Source organism: Gigantopelta aegis, chromosome 1 (assembly GCF_016097555.1).
Source record: "Gigantopelta aegis isolate Gae_Host chromosome 1, Gae_host_genome, whole genome shotgun sequence".
NCBI lineage: Eukaryota > Metazoa > Mollusca > Gastropoda > Neomphalida > Peltospiridae > Gigantopelta > Gigantopelta aegis.
Genome location: NC_054699.1, coordinates 13,986,997 through 14,009,263, shown reverse-complemented (window position 1 = coordinate 14,009,263; position 22,267 = coordinate 13,986,997). Strand labels below are relative to the sequence as shown.

Here is a 22,267-nt window from a genome sequence, read left to right as displayed (position 1 = left end):
ATATATATATATATATATATATATATATATATATATATCCCAATTTACAAATTTCGATATGATATTACAATTGCATTTCATATTTATTTGTGTGATAATTTATTTATATTTGGGTTGCCCAATGGCCCTATTTTCGGGCGGTAACCTTAAACTCAGCCGTGGCCAATTCAGCCAATAAATAAATACATTATTATATTTTGTATTAGTTATCTTTGATAAATAACTGACCTTCAATAATTATTAACCTTTACCATAATACTTGTAATATAACCAATAAAGAAAATTGGCTTTCAGTAAAGACCACTCCTACAACAATAAGTAATACAGATGATTGATATAAGGATTAATTCGTATTTTGCACCTCATTTGTGAAATAAACATTTTTCTACTACCTTCAATACGGAAGCGTATTAGTGGCATCACACACAATGAAATAATGCTATTTTCGAACATTTAAACTTCGAAAAATCAAGTTTAATCCGGGGAAAATCAAGTTTAATCTTGGAAAAAATCAAGTTTAATCTTTGAAAAATCAACTTTAGACTTGGAAAAATCAAGTTTAATCTTAGAAAAATCAAACTTAATGTTGGAAAAATCAGCTTTAAACTTGGAAAGATCAAAATAAATATTATAATGTTGGAAAGATCAACTTTAATCTTGAAAACAAATCAACTTTAATTTTGGAAAAATTAACAACCTTTAATATATTGAATAATAACAGAACGAAATATCACACTATTGTAACAGGGACACATACTTTTAATATCTATTAATTAACAAATTAAGTTTAGATTAAAATATCGCACAATATTATAACAGGGGTATGCACCGTTAATATATTAATATTGTTAATTAATACATTAAAGGTATGTGTACTACTTTTATACTGTGATATGTCTATCTAAAATGTGTTAATTAATATATGAAAGGGACGTTGTTCTATTACAATACTGTGTGATATTTCTACCTAAACTTAGTTTGTTACTTCCCCTGCGTGTGCTGTAACCTCACCGTGGTGCAGGGGTGTAACATTCTCTTTGAGAATGGCCTTACAGCACAAAATTGGAGTTTTGAGTAAAATTCAGTATCCGTAAAATTCTGTGATATTTGTGTTTTTGCACAGTTCTTTACACTGTTTTTGTTTAAGTCTTGAATTTTTATATTGATGTTGATCATCACTTTATTTATTTGCATTACCATAGTTTGACACCCAATAGCCGATGTATTTTTCGTGCTGGGGTGTCGTTAAACATTCAATCATTCATTCATTCATTCATTATTGACCTGTTGCATTTTTATATTGATGTTGATCATCACTTTAGTTTTGCATTAACCATAGTTTGACACCCAATAGCCGATGTATTTTTCGTGCTGGGGTGTTGTTAAACATTCATTCATTCATTCATTGATTCATTCATTCATTCATTAGTTTGTTACTTAATATATTAAAGGTACAAGGTCCTACTACAATACTGGGTGATGTTTCTATCGAAACTATGTTAATTAATACATTCATATAACAATACATAGTAGTGTAGTAGGACCTCGTACCTTTAATATACTAGTATTAATTAGCAAACCAAGTTTAGTTAGAAATATCAGACACTACTGTAGTAGGACCCCGTACCTTTAATATATTAATCAACAAAGTTTAGATAGAAATATCACATAGTATTGTCATAGGACCACATGCCTCTAATGTATGTATTTTAATAAGACAACGCACCTTTAATATATTAACTAACACATTTTAGACAGAAATATCACACAGTATTGTAATGGGATCACGTACCTGTAATACATTAATTAACAAAGTTTAGTTAGAAATATCAGACATTATTGTAATAGGACCACATGCCTTTAATATATTAATTGACATAGTCTAGATGGAAATATCACACACTATTGAAGTAGGACCACGTACCTTTAATGTATTAATTAACAATATTAATATAATAAAGGTACGTGGCGCTGTTACAATATTGTGATACTGTAATCTAAACTTAATTTATTAATTAATATATTAAAGGTACATGACCCTGTCACAATAGTGTGATATTTCTATCTAAACTTAATTTGATAATTAATGTATTCTAATGGTGTACTGTTTATATCTAAAGTTAGTTTGCTAATTATTATATTAATGTAGCGTGTATTATTAAAACACTGTTTGATATTTTTATCTAAAATTTGGTTTGTTAATCTATACATTAAAGGTTGTTGATTTTTCCACATTTAAAGTTAATTTTTTCCAAGAATATATGTTGATCTTTCCAAAATTATATGTTAATCTTTCCAATAATAAAGTTGATTTTTCCAAATTAAAATTGATTTTTCCAAGATTAAAGTTGATTTTTCCTAGTTTAAAGTTGATTTTTCCAAGTTTAAATGTGTAGTGTGTGTAGTGCAAGTGTGTAGTAGCACTAATACGCTTCCATAATACTAAGACCACACATGTAACTTATTTTAGAAACATATTTCTTGTAGAGATTTAGTGGGATGCTGAATTAAAAAAGCTACACTTCAAAACTGATCAGCCATTCCTCATTCTTCGGAACGGTGCAAAAAGAATAGATAATTATGTTAAAATGAATGAATGAATGAATGGATGTTTAACGACACCCCAGCACGAAAAATAATAATTAGGTTAAGGTTTTTGTTACAAATTTCATATTTGGATAATGTCAGATAAAAGCTAGGATACCGTTTCATCGCTGCTAGGAACTTTAAAGTATGATTGTTCTTATTTCAGAGAATAGCTGACCCTTGTGCGAACCACACTGTCCCCGCACTGACATCTGTAAACCGACCAGCCAGCCTGCAGTACAATGCGTCACAGTCTGTAAGTACAATGACGGTGCCAAATGTTTTTGAAAGGGAGAGGTCTGGTGGACTATAATATGCCGCCTGCAATGCTGGTACGAAAACTGATAAAATAACAATTCTAACAATCAAAACGATAGCGATATTCGGGGAAAACTAGCTGGTCTGATATTTTTCATCATGTAAATGCATAGAGATTCGTTTGCAACCTTATATACACATGTTTGGCAGTAATAATATGAATAAACATTGTTATCCAGGTTCGGGCATTTTCGTTTAATTCGACCAAAAATGTGCTTTAGACAATAACAAAATACACACCTACAAACACCTACAAAGAGAGAGAGAGAGAGAGAGAGAGAGAGAGAGAGAGAGAGAGAGAGAGAGAGAGAGAGAGAGAGAGAGAGAGAGAGAGAGAGAGCGAGGAGAGAGAGAGAGGAGCAGAGAGAGGGGAAGAGAGAGAGACAGAGAGAGAGAGAGAGAGAGAGAGAGAGAGAGAGAGAGAGAGAGAGAGAGAGAGAGAGAGAGAGAGAGAGAGAGAGAGAGAGAGAGAGAGAGAGAGAGTATCTTTTGATATGCATCTATACCAGTGAGATTTCGGGCATGCCCATCCGGGCCCGGCCTCTGGATAGCCAGTGGTCTGGTCCGGAACAGAATAAAGTGCATATCATACGCATTCAATCCTTTACGGAGCTGATTTGCAAAACACAAACAGTTCACACTAATGATGATGATGGCAATTCAGGATAGAGTTATGACAGTCCGCGGGTGGATAGATCGACTTCATTTACTCGCCACACTGGAAAGGGCTGTGTTTACTGGTGGTTGGTATCATAAATCTATGAAGTTGCCGTACATCATCATCGTTGCTCTGTTAAAGGGACATTCCTGAGTTTGCTGCAACATTTTATATTTTATCGACTAACAGAGCTTTTTTAACGATTGTAATTACACATCAAATACATTTTCTGCATAAAATATTAGCGGCTGTATATTAAACGTGTTTCTGATCGTTCTAATATTTTTATTAGGTTAAATTTCATTTTATTTCCTAAAATATGATTTTTTGTAACGTATGAAATTATTCGAAGACAGAATCCAGTTTGGGCTTCTTACAAATATTATGACGACCAGAAACATATTGAATATACACTGATATTCTAAACGAAAATATATTTAATATGTAAGTTTAATCATAGAAATATTTTATTAATCGTAAACATCTTACAATGCAGCAAACTCAGGAATGTCCCTTTAAAATTCACTCTGGCTTGGAGTTGGTACTGCGATGCGATCACAGCAGTTACATAACCGGCGCTGAATCCGACACTAATTTGAAAGACAAACCAGTGACTAAGTCCAAAAGCATATATCTACACAAGCCTGCGTCAAACTGATGTATTGGCAATGTCATGATTACTACCATTAATCAAAGTCAGGTTTTTACCAGCGTATGCATACAACGATTTCGTCGTTCAGAATTATTATAGCGTTAGCTATGCAAAATTGATTTATTCCGTGTGTACATTATAACGGATACACACTTAATGCTTCGTACTAGACAACGTTCTCTTGAGATAGCTCCTGCTAATCACTTATTGATATTAGGAGAATGCACTTGAATTCTCGTCATTCAGAATGCCTAGCTATTGTCAAATTGTTAAAAAGCTGTTCAGTTGTAACAATATTGGCACCCTTAAGAAATTGTGTAAATTTATTGTTATTACTAACAAACAATTCTGCTCCTCCTAAGACTTCTATTGTGTATATATGTTTTATTCGTTTTTATTCAGATATTGTCATATTGATGTTGTTTATGCTATGTTATTTATGTATTCCTCTGATGCCATCGAACGATGGCCACGAGTGTAATAAAGTTCTGTTCTGTTCTGTTCAATGATAACTTATCTTTAGTGTGATTTTTTGTGTGTTTTATAAATCAGTTCCGGAAAGGGTTAAATGCGTATGATAACTCAGTGGTGGATGCTGGGAGGGGTGTAACGTTTAAAAAGTGTATCTACAATTTTCAAGGAGGAGGTTCAAATAAATACATTGTATTAATTTTCCAAGAACTGAATATTTTGGAAACATGGAAATTCAAATGATGTTCTATGCACCTTATTCTGTTCTGGACCAGACCATTGGCTATTCAGAGGCCGGGCCCGGGATGGGCATGCCCGAACCCTCAGTGGTATAGAGGCATGTCAAAAGAGTCTCTCTCTCTCTCTCTCTCTCTCTCTCTCTCTCTCTCTCTCTCTCTCTCTCTCTCTCTCTCTCTCTCTCTCTCTCTCTCTCTCTCTCTCCACGTATTGGCCTCTTGTATTATATTTTGACATGTTTGTAGTTTTTTTTAATTATTAAAACAAAAATTGCTTTGGGATGGGGATGGGGCAGTCAACACATTTTTGGTCGAATTAAATTTAAATGCCCGAACCTGGATAGCAACGTTTATTCATAGTATTACTGCCAAACATGTGTATTTAAGGCTGCAAACGAAACTCTACGCATTTACATGCTGAAAACTATCAAACCAGCTAGTTTTTCCTGAACATCGCTATCGTTTTTGGATTTGCTCCAGCCGTTGCATTGGATAACATATTAACGTGCCAATTAGGTTAAATCACGTTTCTCCCGGGCACAACCTCTGACTTCGCCAGTGAGTAGGTCCGTGAGTAGGTCCGTGACAGAAAGGGTGGGGTGGGTAGAGTTGAAAATGGACAGACTTTTGAAAATAGCAATCAGTAAAAAGTACAAGCCAAACATAAACAAAATTGACTGCTCGGTCGAATATTTATATAATTTGGAGCATTTTAAAAGGACAGTCCAAAAATAAATAAGAGAAAGAAGATAGTATCGGACTATTTAATAATATTAAAACAGAAAGTAATTTCGACATACAATTTTGAACGAAGGTCTAAAAGTTTAAAGTCCGATCTATATGACCACGTGAGTGGCCTCGTTAAGGCCGTTAGAGTGCAGAGCTTGTAGGGACGAGATGGGTTACTTTCCGTCAAGAAAACCCCTAGATTGACAGTCATTAGACATTGAAGGTGCATTGCTGTGCTAAAATACAGGTCTTGATAAGCCGGATCCGTCTGAACGACAGAGACTCAATTGTTGCCCAACCCGTCTCGTACGTTTATGCCCCTGGATCCGCACCTGTAAATACATGCAGAGTGAATTGGCAGTTCAATGAAGTCATAAGTGCACACCTTCTCGTTGTTAGAGATGAATGTTCTTAAATCAATACCAGACACACTCTTCACGCAACGAGTTTTAAAGTGAATGGTATAGATAAGCCACGGATATTGTATGTTCTTTACAACCAATTAGTAATTATGGTTGGATTTTGGTGAAATCTCTTATCAATGCAAGTATTTATGACTAGTGCCGGGACGTTGGAAGTCACACGCGTTGATGCCGGCTGTTTAGTTTCCAGTTTGAACCGTTATGGTCAAACCATGGAAACAGTGTACACAACTATTGTCAATAGTATTGTAATAAAACAAGTTGATTTTTTCTTGTTTAACGACACCACTCGATCACGTTGATTTATGAATCATCGGCTATTGGATGTCAAACATTTTGTAATTTTGACATATAGTCTTAGAGAGGAAACCCACTACATGTTTCCATTAGTTGCCAGAGATTTTTTATATGCACCATCCGACAGACATCACAGCACATACCAGCGATGCACTGGCTGGAACGAAAATAGACCGACCGCGCATCAAGCGAACACTTTACCTCTGGAAGAAGACCCGCCCAAAATATTGTAATATAACATAGAATCCAAAATGTACAAAAAACTAAACAACAGCAGGCGAACCGAACAACCGCCGCCCCCTCCAATGATAAACAAAAAACTAACACATAAATAAACAGAACAGAGCAAACAAGGAAAAAAAAAAAAAAAAAAAAAACTCCCCACCTTAAACAAACCTATGAAAAACGAAAAAACGAAAAAACAACAAAAAACAACAACAAAACAACAACTAAACAGAAACAACAAAAGAGAGAGAGAAAGGAAACAAAACAAAACAAAAAATAAAATAACATAGCACAGAACTGCCAACACAGTGTATTTTAAAAGGAAAAAATATAAACATGGATTTCAATAGAATGGCCAAAACTACGGTAAGCCGAAGAGGTAGATAAAAATTTGCCAATATGGTCTTATAGTTCAGAAAAAGCTTTCAAAACTGTTGCAACTTCCGAACTGATTCACGATGAGAACAGACGTGTCGCCTTGTACTCTCGAGTTGCCCCCCCCCCCCCCCCCCCACACACACACACCTGGAGGGGACTCTTATGCAGTTATGGAAAACTTTTAGAGTATCGCGTCTCGTACACTGGGTCACGGGCTTTCGTGACTTAGGTGTACGGTGACGCGATCGCACCGACGAATAGGAGATGGAGGAAGAGGAAAAGCGCGCCAGGAACGGCACGGGGGAGGGGGGGGGGACCAAAGCTGGCGGCTCAACCGCCAGCGGCGGTCCCTTCTGCGACGCCGCCCCCAGCCCAGCCTGAGTTGACGAGACCAGCCCTGCGGGAACCGTCGACCACCGAGAGGGACCGACTCAACACTGCGGTGTGTGAGACACCCCACGACGACACTCCATCGCCGACCGTCACGTGGCCCAGGCAGAACTGGCCGGTATCGCCGGTACAGCCAGTCGCCACGCCACAGGCCCGATCAGCCACCGTTGGCAAGAGGAAGCCAACATCAGCGACCAACCAGCCAGCCAAGACCGAGAGACCAGCGCCGGTAGTCGCCCCCCCCCCCCCCCCCCTTGAAGAGTCCGAGTGGACCGTCGCAGTGAGCGGACTGAAGAAACACCTTCATCAGTACATGCAGGGGGACACGACAGACCCGACCAAGCTCCGTGGCAGTTACCTCAACGCGGACTGGAAACTCCTGGAGGACGGCAGCGAGTACGAACAGCAAGATGTTCGGTATTCACCACACCGTAGTCGTGACGCACCTGAGGGAGCATACCTATAGACAGGCCATACTTTCGAACAAGTTGGACAACCGGAATCTACATAAGATGATCCGAGCGGTCTGCGGCCCCGACTACGGTACGGTAGTCAGTACCCTGTTACGACGCCAACATCTGCTGCCGAACCTCCGGGACACTCCAGCCTCGCCGACGTAACAACCTAACGGCCTTAACGAGGCCACTCACGTGGACGTATAGATCGGACTTTAAAAACCTTTAGACCTTCGTTCAAAAATTCATGTCGAAATTACTCTTTTTTGTTTTAATTTTATTAAATGGTCCGATCTTCTTTTCTTTCTCTTATTTATTTTTGGACTGCCCTTCCAAAATGCTCCAAATTATATAAATATTCGACCGAGCAGTCAATTCTTTTTATTTTTGGCTTGTAACTGTTTTCTTTCTAATTTTAATCCTACTAATTTCTTTTACTAATTGCTATTTTCAAAATTCTGTCCATTTCCCCCCCCCCCCCCCCCCCCCCCCCATCCCAAATCAGGCGTGTTATCTATCTAATTTCATTTTGACTGCCCAATCTAATCTAGCGACCAAATTTAATGAGTAGAATTTTCTTTATTAATTATAGTAATTAGAGATGCGCATCAAAATTTTAAAGGCCCACTATTTAATTTTTAGATGTAAATTTCAAAATTGTCCCCTTAATATAGTTCTGTCCCGGAGCAAGTCACTGGCTATCCAGAGACAGGCCCGGGACGGACATGCTCGAAAATCTAGTGGTATATGAGCATGTTAAAATTATTCGCACTCGCACTCGCAAAACCGTTGTGGGAGATATATTTATTTGAATTGGAATGCGTTTAGAAACATAGGTTTTTAAATAATAATAATTACTGACAGATAGAAGGAAGATAAGTGGAAATATATTTATTTATTTTGTCTTTATAACTGTATTATTTTATCCTCCAGACTGTCCATCCATTCCAAATGTTCTGCACGCCCAGGCAGACTTCACCACAACCTACGAGACGACAAAAGTAGGAAGTCAACTGTCCTACACGTGTGTTGTCAACTTCCACCCATTTGGTAACAAAACCTGTCTCCCAGACGGAAAGTGGTCTGACTTCAAATGTGAACCTGGTGAGTCTACATTCATTCTTAATTTACTTTACTGTCTCACGGCTGGTATACCAAATGCCGTGGTATGTGTTGGCCTGTCTGCTGGATGATGCATATAAAAAAATCCCTTGCTAAAAGGTAAATTATGTTTTGTTTACCGACACCACTAGAGCGAATTGATTTATTAATTGTCGGCTATTGGATATCAAACATTTGGTAATTTTGACATATAGAGGGAACTCGCTACATTTGTTTTCATTTGAAGCAAGGGATCCTAAACAGGATAACACATACCACTGCCTTTAATGTACCAGTCATGGTGCACTGGCGGGAATCGAAGATCTTAACGAACACTTATTTATAAACACATACCGAAACCATATCTATGTAGGTCTATATAGGTGTCATGGTATTCTAGTTAAGACGCCTGCAATACGCGAAGCAAGTATTAAAATAATTGCTCGTAAGGCGGGACGTAGCCCAGTGGTAAAGCGCTTGCTTGATGCGCGGTCGGTCTGGGATCGATCCCTGTCGGTGGGCCGTGGAGTGCGCTATCCTGTCAGTGAGATGGTGCATATAAAAGACCCCTTGCTACTAATGGAAAAATGTAGCGGGTTTTCTCTCTATGACTGTGTCAAAATTGACCATATGTTTGACATCCAATAGCCGATGATTAATAAATCAATTTGCTCAAGTGGTGTCGTAAAACAAAACAAGCTTATTTTAACCAAGAACATGCATTTACTATTTAATTATTCGGAAACATCGTACAACTTTTCCTTCATTGCTTGTCAATTATTATTATTGCATGACATTAATTGGTCTAATAGGCAGCTCGCCAACTAAGTAGAACCCATCTTAATGCATAGATGGTAGGCGTCAAATTACCAATAAACTAATTCTAATTAGAAATGTTTAGAAATGTTTTATTTAACGACATATGGTTAAGGACCACACGGTTATTGAGAGAGGAAACCCGCTGTCGCCACTTCATGGACTACTCTTTTCGATTGGCAGCAAGGGATATTTTATATGCACCATCCCACAGACAGGGTAGTACATACCACGACCTTTGATATACCAGTAGTGATGCACTGGCTGGAACGAGAAATAGCCCAATGGGCCTACTGATGGGGGTCGATCACAGACCGACCGCTCATCGAGCGAACGCTTTACCACTGCGCTACGTCCCGCCCCAAATACTTCTAATTAATATACATATGAATAAATAAATATATAAACTTTACTGTTATATAGTTGAAAGTGTAGCACTGTGACAATATAATGACGTTAGCATCTGACAAATAATCAGTTACTAAGTCAAAGTATTTGTAAAATTCAGCGTTGAAATAAATGATGCAAAATCCATACAGCTGAAAATCTAATCCAATGTAAACTAGTCGAGTGACAAGTGATTAGCTTCAAGTACCAGGTTATTTCCTTTCATTTCAACATATTCTCGTGCTTATATCCAATTAAGGTTCAAACACGCTGTCCTGGGCACATACCTCAGTTATCTGGGCTGTCTGTCCAGTTGTTAGTGGTTAGTCGTACACCTTATCCATTCAGTTGTTAAATTTCGTTCTGGGTGGTAGCCAGTACCGGGCTGCGAACCCAGTACCTACCAGCCATATGTCCGATGGCTCAACCGACACAGCACCGGGACTGGTGACTCTCCTTAGTACACCCTTGGGACTTGTTCCAGTTTCAAGCAGTATGTTCGATTTGTTTGACTCTAGTTGCTGTTGTCAGTGTTTCTGCCAACCGGTCGATTTTCCAAACAAAGGTATATTATTTTGCTTTGATCGATCGTCACAATCCGCCTATACAAGAGTTATTAAACAACACCAGACACATGACAGTGCGTAACAAGAGGACAATTCAAATACATAATTAACATACATGACAAGAACAGGCGTCAACATAGCAGTATCTATAGTTAAGATTAAACACAAGATATGCAATCAAAATAGTTAAATGTGCGAAGAAACATCAGTTCACAATACTAAATAATTTTCTAATAAATATAGCTTCTTTTTTTATTAAATAATGATGCATTGCATAATGACAGCATAGCTTTCTTTTTGGAAACGCTGGGATGAATTCTATGATATTGTTTTATATATTATCTTCTAATGTGTTCAATATTATCATTTTTACAATTTAATAAACAATGGTATTAATCGCCAATATCAGTATTGCAAAGTTTGCAGGCAGCGGTATTTCCAAATTATGGATTTAGTAAGTATACGGACAACTCCCCTTCCCCGAAAATGGGGTGGGGTGGGATGGTGTGATTTTCCATATAAACCACGAAGGATTTTTCCCTATCGTAGTTATGCACAACAAATTGACCATGCTTTTAATTTTAGTGCAGCCCTTGTGTTTGAGAGGGTGTTTTGGTTAACGGCGCCACTAGAGAACATTGATTAATTCAATATCGGCTATTTGATGTCAAACATTTGGTAATTCTAACATGTAGTCACCAGAAGAAACCCGCTACATTTTTTTTACATTAGCAGCAAGGGATTTTTTATATGCACTTTGCCACAGACAGAAACGCACACATAATATCATGGCCTTTGACCAGTCGTGGTGCACTGGTTGTCACGAAAAAAATACCAGCCATTTGAATGGATTCACCGATGTGGTTCGATCCCGCGACGCAAGCGCCTGATTCTATTTCTCTGGATAATTAGATATGTTTTATTTGTAGATGTCTGTCCTGCTTTCTGTGACCCATCACAAAACAAGTGTTACTCCATCTTTTATGATGAGAAAAAAAACATGGACTGATGCCCTAGCAACCTGCGTGGTCAATGGATCTCTGGTTGATATAAAAACACCCTCGGATTACAGTTTCTTAAACAAAACAGTGTGGTGAGTATGTCAATGGTAAAACATTACTTGTTTGAGGTCTGTCATGTGGAGACTTTAAACTGGTTTTGGAAGTGACAAGTCCCACTACTTTCAAAGACGAGCAGCCATGACCCTTTGAATGAATGAATGAATGTTTAACGACACCTCAGCATGAAAAATACATCGGCTATTGGGTGTCAAACTGTGGTAATGGAAAAAACAAAGTGATGATCAATATCAATATAAAAATGCTATAGTCAAATAAAACATAGTATAAAGAACTGCAAAAATAAAAATATCACAAATAGATCAACTTAAACTTTAGAGTAAAAGTCAGTATCACGTAAATATTATAAGATAATTTCTGGATGGACCATGACCCTTTGAATGTAGGGGCGTAGGCTGGGAGGGAGGAGGGTTCGGGGGGTTCGGTCAAACCCCACCGCTGAAGCAAATGGTCCGCTTTCGGAACTAAAACATACAGGTTTATACATATGGAGTTTCACCGGTGCAAAAACAAAATGGAAAAAGGGTCCACTTGGTTCATATTCGAACCCCCCAGGTCCAGATCACGCTACGCCCCTGGAATGCATCGTTTTGTTCACATTACCGTATTCTAAAATACCATTTGGAACATCATAATTATTTTATCTTTGAGACTAACGCTGGTGTCAGTGACATTGATAACTATTGGTTTTGCATCCTATTACTGATGTAAACGAAAGTCCTGACCGTAGGTCCGTGGTTCCTATAAGGAGTAGTCTTAGGAACCGTAGTTATAACCAAACTTTCATATATGAGTTTTTATCTAGGAGTTGTATTCCTAACCTCCTAGGAATCCAGGGGAACGTCCATCTCAGCATCCACTAACAACCATATAACTCTTTCAGCACGTACATTGATTCTTTCTGATCACCCATTGGCAACCGCAACCCTTTCTAGTACAGTGGGTAAATGAATTCTCGCTCACTAAAGCTCGCTAGAAGGATGAATTTTCTTGAGAGAGTGTCAGAAAAACCATCTTCAAAAGGACGAGTCACAGAAATATTTTTTGGAAAAATGATACTGATAATATTTGGTACCGTGACGTCACTCCTCTCAGCTGATATATGTTACGTCACTAAAAGGAATACATGCAGCGTTACATAGTGCATGACGTCAGGTACTACTTTTGCTTATGTAATGACGTAATCAACAGGTTGCAACGGCCGTCTAGCTACCAAACAGCACTACAAATTGACCAATGAAAAGGGCGCATTACACTCGAGGGGACGTGTGCTAGACGGTTTTTCTAGCACGACGTTTTGGCACATTCTACTGGTTGATTGAACAAGAAAATATCGTTCTCTCCTGTTTACATCAACCAAGCATTTTTTCTCTCTCTTAGACCAAGCATATTTTTTCTTTGCTATTATACTAACCAAACACACCAGTTAAAGCCGCACACCCTAGTTCCATCCAGCGAAAATAAATTATAATTTGGTTAATCTACAAACCTGTAACACACTTAGATCACGTTTGTATCAAATGGAGTGAAAAAGCAGGTTTTATATCGATAAATACCATGGGAATCCCCATGTCCCAATTGCTTGAAATAATTTTGAAAGTTAGTCGCTCGAAGCACAACAATGCCTACGTCACGACAAATTTCACAGACTTGGGGTGCGTTCATTTCACCTCTCCTGGACATGTTCCAACTGTTCTGTCCTGGTAGTATCCCCTCTCCAAATATCGTAAGACTTAGCAAAATTATTGGTTTTAAGGGTTTGTAACGTTTTGTATTGAGACACTTACTTGTCTGAACTTTATTGTTACTGAAAATTTTCACGAACTGTGAAGAAATATCTCACAAATGAACAACAAGCAAACGACAACAAATCGGATGTTGATTGCGCTCACCGTGCACGAGAAAACAAACCGAACCAAAATGATAACGGTCACGTGGTATACCAACGTCTGTGACGTTTACACAGGAAGATTCCCTCTAAAAATAGATTGGACCTCGCTTGCTTAACGTTTTTTTTCTCGAGTGCGCGCGGCATTTTAAGAAATACAAAAAAGCAATTTCGTGGTTTTACAAACATCAGGATTACTAGGATTACCAAAAAGCACCACAGGTGAATGGAAATGTGTATTCTAAATAATAAAATGTAAGTAAAGTGCAATTTTATTTGTGAAAAAAATGAGTTTAATAGCGAAAAACAACGCCGTAATGGTTAACAACTAGCCGTAACTAGGGCGTGTCCCTTTAACCAAACATACCTGTTCTCCTATTATACTAAGCAAACATACATGTACCTGTTCTATTATATTAACCAAACATACCTTTTCGCCTATTATTTTAAGGAAACATACCTGTTCTCCTATTAAATTAAGCAACCGGCCTCAGTGGCGCAGTGGTTAAGCCATCGGACTACAGGCTAGTAGGTACAGGATTCGCAGCCAGAGCGAATTCTTAAGGGCTCAGTGGGTAGGTGCAAGGCCACTACCCCCTCTTCTCTCTCACTAACCAACTAACAACTAACCCACTGCCCTGGAAAGCCAGCTCAAATAGCTCAGGTGTATGCCCAAGACAGCGTGCTTGAAACTTACTGGATATAAGCACCAAAATAATTTGAAATGAAATAAATTAACCAAACTCACATGTTCGACTATTATATCAACCAAACATACCTGTTCTCCTATTAAATTAAAGAAACATACCTGCTCTCCTATTAAATTAACCAAACATACCTGTTCTCCTATTAAATTAACCAAACATACCTGTTCTCCTATTAAATTAACCAAACATACCTTTTCTCCTATTAAATTAATCAAACATACCGGTTCTCCTAGTAAATTAAACTCACATACCTGTTCTTCTATTAAATTAACCAAAGATACCTGTTCTCCTATTAAATTAATCAAACATACTTGTTCTATTAAATTAAACAAACATACATGTTCTCCTATTAAAGTAATCAAACATACCTTTCTCCTGTTAAATTAACCAAACATACATGTTCTCCTATTAAATTAAACAAACATATCTGTTCTCTTATTAAATTAAACAAACGTATCTGTTCTCCTATTAAATTAAACAAACATACCTGTTCTCCTATTAAATTAAACAAACATACCTCTTCTCCTATTAAATTAAACAAACATACCTGTTTTATTAATTAAACAAACATACCTTTTTCTCTCCTATTACATAGACCAACTATACCATTTCTTTCGTTTTTGATGAAATATATCTGTGTTCTTCAAATTACATTAAGCAAACCTACCTTTTTCTGTCCTATTACATTTTCCAAACACACATTTTCCGCCCCTATCACATAAAAAAACACACACATTTTCTCTCCTATTACACTGAGCAATTAGACGTTTTCTCTCATCTTACGTTGATCAAAGATAAATTTCCACTGCTATTACATAAACCAAATACATATTTATCTCCTATTACATTCACCTATATATACCTTTCTAACACATATTACATTAACCTCAGATAATATTTTTCTATTATATTAACAACACTCACATTTTCACTCGAAACATACCTTTCCTGTTGTATTGAATTAACCAAACATATATTTTCTCTCGTATTACATTGACCAAAGGTATGTTTCCCTTATTATATAAACACGTAAAGATGCCTTATCTTTTCTATTACATTGACGACAAAATCATATCATTTTATATTACACTAACCACGTGTGTTTCTTCTGTCCTAAACACATTTCGTCTTGCTCAATTTAGCTATTTCCCATTTGTAGGAGAGCAAAGACATTCTTGCTACATATCCCTATGATGAAAAACAAAACACAAACATCAATGAAGACAAAGACACCAAAATAAGCACACCCCACCACCCCTTTCCGAAAAAAAATACATAATTGTCTTGAATTAACCAAACATATATTTTATCTCGTATTACATTGACCAAAGGTATGTTTCTCTTATTATATAAACAACTAAAGATGCCTTTTCTTTTCTATTACTTTGAAGACAAAATCATATCGTTTGATATTATACTGACCACGTGTGTTTTCTGTCCTAAACACATTTCCTCTTCCTAAATTTAGGTATTGTTATTGTATGATTGGTTTCCCATTTGTAGGAGAGCAAAGACATTCCTGCTACATTTCCCAGTGATGAAACACAAAACAAAAAGAACAACGGAGACAAAAACACCAGAATAAGCACACACTCCCTCCCCCCTTTCCGAAAAAAAAGAAGCATAAACAACAACCGGCCTCGGTGGTGTCGTGGTTAAGCCATTGGACATAAGGCTGGTTCGTACAGGTTTCGTAGCCCGGTACTGGCTCCCACCCCACCCGGAGCTAGTTTTAACGACTCAATGGGTAGGTGTAAATCTACAAATCTACAACTGACCCACAGCCCAGATAGCTGACTTGTGTGCCCAGGACAGTGTGCCTGAACCTTAATTGGATATAAGCACGAAAATAAATTGAAATGAATGAAATAAACAACAAAACAAACAACAAAAATCAAAATCAAAAGAAACCCAACATCAATCCCCACAAACAACATCAGTAAAAAAAAACAAGAAAAAAACAACAAAAAAACCCCAAACCCCCCCCCCCAAAAACCCCAACAAACAACAACAACAAAACAACCAAGCATACAAACAACAACGAAACACCATCTAAGTTAGACCATCTTGTCCTTTATTATTTATTTTGTGTTTTTTGTTTCTCTATTTGTAGGAGAGGAGAGATATTTTGGATTGGCCTTAATAACATCAATGACGTCGACGCTTGGACGTGGACAGATGGAACAACCGTCAGTTTCTAAAAATGGGGGACGTCCTCTTCTGACCCTAATAAACACTGCGTGATCTGGGACAGTACTAGCGGGAAATACGAAACTAGAGATTGCAACGAGGTACACCTGTACATATGCCGAATTTATCCGGGTAAGTGCTAAATGCACGACCATCACTGGCTTAGCTGGCCCTGATATTTAAAGATATCTTAACACAACAATATCGAAAACAGCCATTATTAGTTACGAGTACATTCCACAATGCGTTTTGTCATAATTATAATTAATGCATATTATACTGTACTGTCAGTATAGAAGTTTACATACACGTTACTATCAGCATAGAAGTCTACATACACGTTACTATCAGTATAGAAGTCTACATACACGTTATTATCAGTATAGAAGTCTACATACACGTATACTGTCATGATATGAACTGTAGTGCTGCAAAGATAAACCCTTTAACATATAATTTGCACTCACTTGCATTTACACTCTCCAGTCAACATTATACGTAGGATAAGCACTCCCCAGTGTGTAACACACATGTAATATATACTACACAGTCCATATTATATGTATAATATGCACTCCCCAAGGCACAAACATATTTCTTGCAAATCCGCCCTTGCAAATATGCAAAATAAAAATTTAAAATAATAACTCATCTTGTATCGTGATCCCAGAATCTCTCCACCAACTCCTTGCATCTCTAACCTCCGATTGATAAAACAGGAATGAATACATACAGTCAAGACTGGTCTAACAACTAGCCGTATATAGCGGCCATCTGTACTATGGCAATTTTTGCCAGGTCAATTGAATGGCCGTTATATACAGGTTCGAATATATATATATATATATATATATATATATATATATATATATATATATATATATATATATATATGTATATGTATATGTATATATATATATATATATATATATATATATATATATATATATGTGTGTGTGTGTGTGTGTGTGTGTGTGTGTGTGTGTGTGTGTGTGTGTGTGTGTGTGACATTCACACATCACCAGGTCTGCCCACTGCACGTAAGCGGGATCGACCGCGTAATTTGTAGACCCCATGCATATAGTTGAGTTAAAGAGCACCCTTATAAGGATGCCTCAGTAGCTCAAAAAGTATCGTGGCAAGTCGGCAAAGTTGCGGGCGATTCGGTGCAATAGGTTCCAGTCCCAGCAACGGCATGGGACAATTTGTAAGGCCAGAAAGGATTTAATTATTCCCTCTACCAGTTCGTTAATATCTATGTATGTAACAGTCAACATCGACATACATACAATATATAGATATTCATACATCAGTACATATTAGACAGTGCTAAGTCTGCCCACTGTTTCATGCACGTAAGCATCCTTTTTATGGATTCCCCAATAGCTCATAAGGTATCGTGGCAAGTCTACAAACTTGCGGGCGATTCGGTGCCATAAGTTCCAGTCCCAGCAACGGCATGAGACAATTTGTGATGCCAGAAAGGATTTAATTATCCCTTGCGCCAATGTGTTAATATCTATGTATGTAACAGTGAACCTCGACATACATACAATATATATATATATATATATATATATATATATATATATATATAATGTAAATGCACCTGTAATCACCTGTCTAAATCGGATCCCAAATCGCTAAAATACCTGTATTAAAGGGAGATAACCTAGTTTTTAAACATCATAGGCATATTGTTCACTATTAGAGCCGTTTTTGATCACTGAAATCAAACTTTACTTATATTTTATTGTTTAGATTATTCATTTCCGTACAACCGAAGTTTTTCTGGTCATCCTGGTGTTTCTAATACCACAAAACGCGTCTGAGAAGTAAACATTATGGGAGTCGAGTTTCAGTCTACTTTTAACGGTATTTTACCGTTTCAACTTCACAGACTCTTGTTTCACGCCTTTGTAACGTTATCAAAATGCGTTATAGGTTTCTAACATATAAACTTAATGTCCATTTTTACGGGTTGAAACTAATGTCTGCGCCTTTAAGCGGCCACAGTAAATGTTTACTGTTATATAAAAGGGCTATTTTAACAACAGCAATAAGTTAGTTTGTTTTGTTTAATGGTATCCTGAATATCATATATTAGGAATACAAATTGTACATAATACATTATTTGTATTCCTACTATATGATATTGACGGTACCGAACCACGAAGGTAATAATCTCTTTATCATATAATCGCATTTCATTTCAACTTATTTTCGTACTTATATCCAATAAAGGTTCAAGCACACTGTCCTGAGCACACACCTCAGCTACTTTGATGACACTGAATATTGTAGCTAATATATATATATATATATATATATATATATATATATATATATACGTATAATAGTAGCTTGGGGAGTGTAAATTATACGTATAATAATGACTAGGCAGTGCATATTCCGAGGGAGTGCACAATAAGTGCTACACCGGTATACCGCAATGTTTTGTTAAATTGATACGAACCACGGTACTGTTTTGTATATCACGATATTTACACGTTGTAGCGTATCTCATCAGAAATATGTCCGTTTTTGAATAAGCCCCTCCTCGCTGAAAGATGTATTGTTTAGTATTCGTTTCATTTGAACTATTGTTGTGCCTATATCCAATTAAGGTTCAAGCACGCTGTCCTGGGCACACCTCAGCTATCTGGGTTGTCTGTCTAGGACAGTGGGTTAGTCGTTAGTTGTTAGTGGTTAGTGAGAGAGAAGAGGGATGTAGTTGTCTTACACCTACCCAATGAATTGTTAAATCTCGCTCTGGGTGTCACCTCATATAGTTATGCACGGACAACATGCGGTATTCAGTCACGTGTCTCATCAGTTTCAGTTACCTGTGGGTTATGTAATTTTTGGATGCACATTAGTTGGTTGGTGAATTTTGTGAGGGTACTTTGTTTTATGTAGCATAATGTCCTCAAACTCACAATTAGTTGCGCTCGTGAATCTCGCGCAACTAATCGTGAGTTTTCGTACATTATCCTATACGTAATCAGTTTTTGTCTGTCTTACCCGGCGTTTATTGGACGCCCGGCGCTTATTAGAGGCCCGGCGTTTATTTTGTTGCAACGTGTTACAGACCCGACGCTTATTGGAGGCTGGGGCATATTAGAGGAAATACGGTATACAGAACTTGACATACGTTGTTTACGCTTCCTATTTATTGCGTTTATTTTGCGCAATAATATATAAACCATGAGACCGCGTAGTGGTTGAATATTATGTTCTTGCGCAAAATTAACTAGTGCAATACATAGGAAGCGAAACCAACGTATGTGAAGTTCTGAATTTATTGCATACCTTTTTTTTTTTTTACAAATCGGTTTTTAATTTAACGTCATAACTACACTTTCTTAAATGTATTATCAAAACTCCTTTCATGGATTTACTTAACGTTTAGAATCATACTCTGCGGCAATTTTATGTAATGTTTGAAATACTTATGATGTAATATATAAATCACACATGACGTCAGTAAAAAAAGGTGCTAACTTTAATAAAAGTAAAAAGGGAAGTCTCCATTTACAAATTCCGGTCCAGATCGCACATATGAGTGATACAGATACATTTATCACACGGCTTGAAACTGTCTTTATCACTATAGTAAACTTAAATAGGTATGTAATAAATAGAGATTATTATACGAGCTTGTGTGTTGTACTGATTTTACGAAACGTGTGACATCATTTCTATATTCCCCGAGGGAGAGCAGTGTAAATTATGAATCCTGACACGAGTTTAGTAAAAGTAGTACGACTCACCCGCGAATGTAATAATTTCTTTATTATTCATTTTATTATTGTTGTTTTCTTTATGAATAACAAGACCCAACTCATATTTCAAATGCACAGTCTGAGCTAGGACTAGAGAAGCAACGTCATGTTATGACGTAGCTTCCCAAAATTACGTCATTACATTTGTTATTACACGTGTGTTTAGTATGATTATTATTAACTCGGTTATGTTGAACCACACGGATAATAATCTCTCTTAGATGGAAAAAGACAGAAACTGTACATATGCATGCAAACATATGGTAATTAAGTATAGAGCTCAAATCACACCAATATGCTTATAAGTAATTTATTTCTGCCATCTCGGTAGATTAATTTATCACATTACAAAAGGCACTAACTTCTATAGATCTTCAAAGCTGCTAATCGAAAAGAGTAGCCCATGAAGTGGCGACAGCGGGTTTCGTTTCTCAATATCTGTGTGGTCCTTAACCATATGTCTGACGCCATATAACTGTAACTAAAATGTGTTGAGTGCGTCGTTAAATAAAACATCTCTCTCTCTCTCTCTCTCTCTCTCTCTCTCTCTCTCTCTCTCTCTCTCTCTCTCTCTCTCTCTCTCTCTCGTCTTTTCTTTCTCTTCTTCCAACCTGTAAATATGTTTTCTTTACCTCCAGTTTTCACTGTCAGCCCCAAATATATAGATGATAATAAACGAGTTTCCAGTTATTATTAAATTTATGTACCAAGTGAAATAGTTTTCACTTATCACGAGGTTTAGCGAGTGACAAGTGAACATTATTTCACGAGTTTGTTGTTCTATTTATTACCTCAGCTATATATATTTTTTTAAATCCTTTATTTTCGATATACCCTACATCGGCTACACGTCCATGTATATAGAAACGTCGGAAACTACATGTACTTTACTGTTCGGAGTATTGCTTTAACTTTGTATTTTATTCACGGATCACAAATAATTTTCAAAACCTAAAGTTCTATATATTCTGTAAATAATGAATTGCATTAAACTACCATTTGATTACAAGTTTAACACTGAAACCAGAAAGAGCAAACGCAAACGCTTTAAAGTACGTGACGTCATTGTGTGTGCTTTACCAATTCGTGATGACGTCATATTTAGTACTGACAAGGTGATTGGTTTGTTGACGTCAAATTGTCCAATAGTAGTGTACGTTAAAACAATGCATGATAATATCTCAGTGACAAATTTTGATTTTTATTTTCCCTGTTATAAGTGCCTGCTGGGGTAATACACAATTTCTATGTTTCCATATATTAATGTTTGTTATTTCTGTTGCAATATACTATGATTATGATTGTATCTATATAATTCATCTTCTGTAGAAACATTTTCCTCATAGCGACTGTAAGGTAGTAATAACAGGGCCCCATCCCTGACACTACCCTATTTGTTTCTTGGGTAATAAACGTGCTAAAATATCTGTTAATGTTTTCGTGTAATATTATTGTGTGTTTTACATTTGTTTTTGTCTGTGTATATTTACATTTTCATAAGGGCGAGACGTAGCCCAGTGGTACAGCGTTCGCTCGATGCGCGGTCGGTGTGGAATCGATCCCTGTCTGTGGGCCCATTTGGCTATTTCTCGTTGCAGCCAGTGCAGCACGACTGGTATATCAAAGGCCGTGGTATGTACTACTCTGTCTGTGGGATGGTGCATATAAAAGATCACTTGCTGCTAATCGGAAAGAGTAGCCCATGACGTGGTGACAGCGAGTTTTCTCTCTCAATATCTGTGTGGTCCTTAACCATATGTCTGACGCCATATAACCGTAAATAAAATGTGTTGAGTGCGTCGTTAAATAAAACATGTTTTTTTTTATTACATTTTCACATTCAGCTAATACTGTGGAATTCTTCGTCGTACGCTCAGACAGGGACCCCAGTGACTCGACCAAAAGCTGCTGTATCTCGTACGTTCTCCAAG

General features: G+C 37.1%; 2 long non-coding RNA genes across 2 annotated transcripts in view; one reads left to right on the top strand and one right to left on the bottom strand.

Annotated features, from left to right (window-relative positions):
• The window catches only part of LOC121389936, a 25,611-nt gene extending 15,022 nt beyond the window's left edge, over positions 1–10,589 (bottom strand). The window contains exon 1 of the long non-coding RNA XR_005960131.1: positions 10,409–10,589. This is a non-coding gene — a long non-coding RNA (uncharacterized LOC121389936). The remainder of the gene's footprint in view (positions 1–10,408) is intronic.
• Positions 8,772–22,267, top strand: LOC121389875. Its single transcript, XR_005960117.1, has 4 exons — positions 8,772–8,921; positions 11,617–11,780; positions 16,475–16,683; positions 22,181–22,267. It is a non-coding gene; the product is annotated as an uncharacterized LOC121389875 (long non-coding RNA).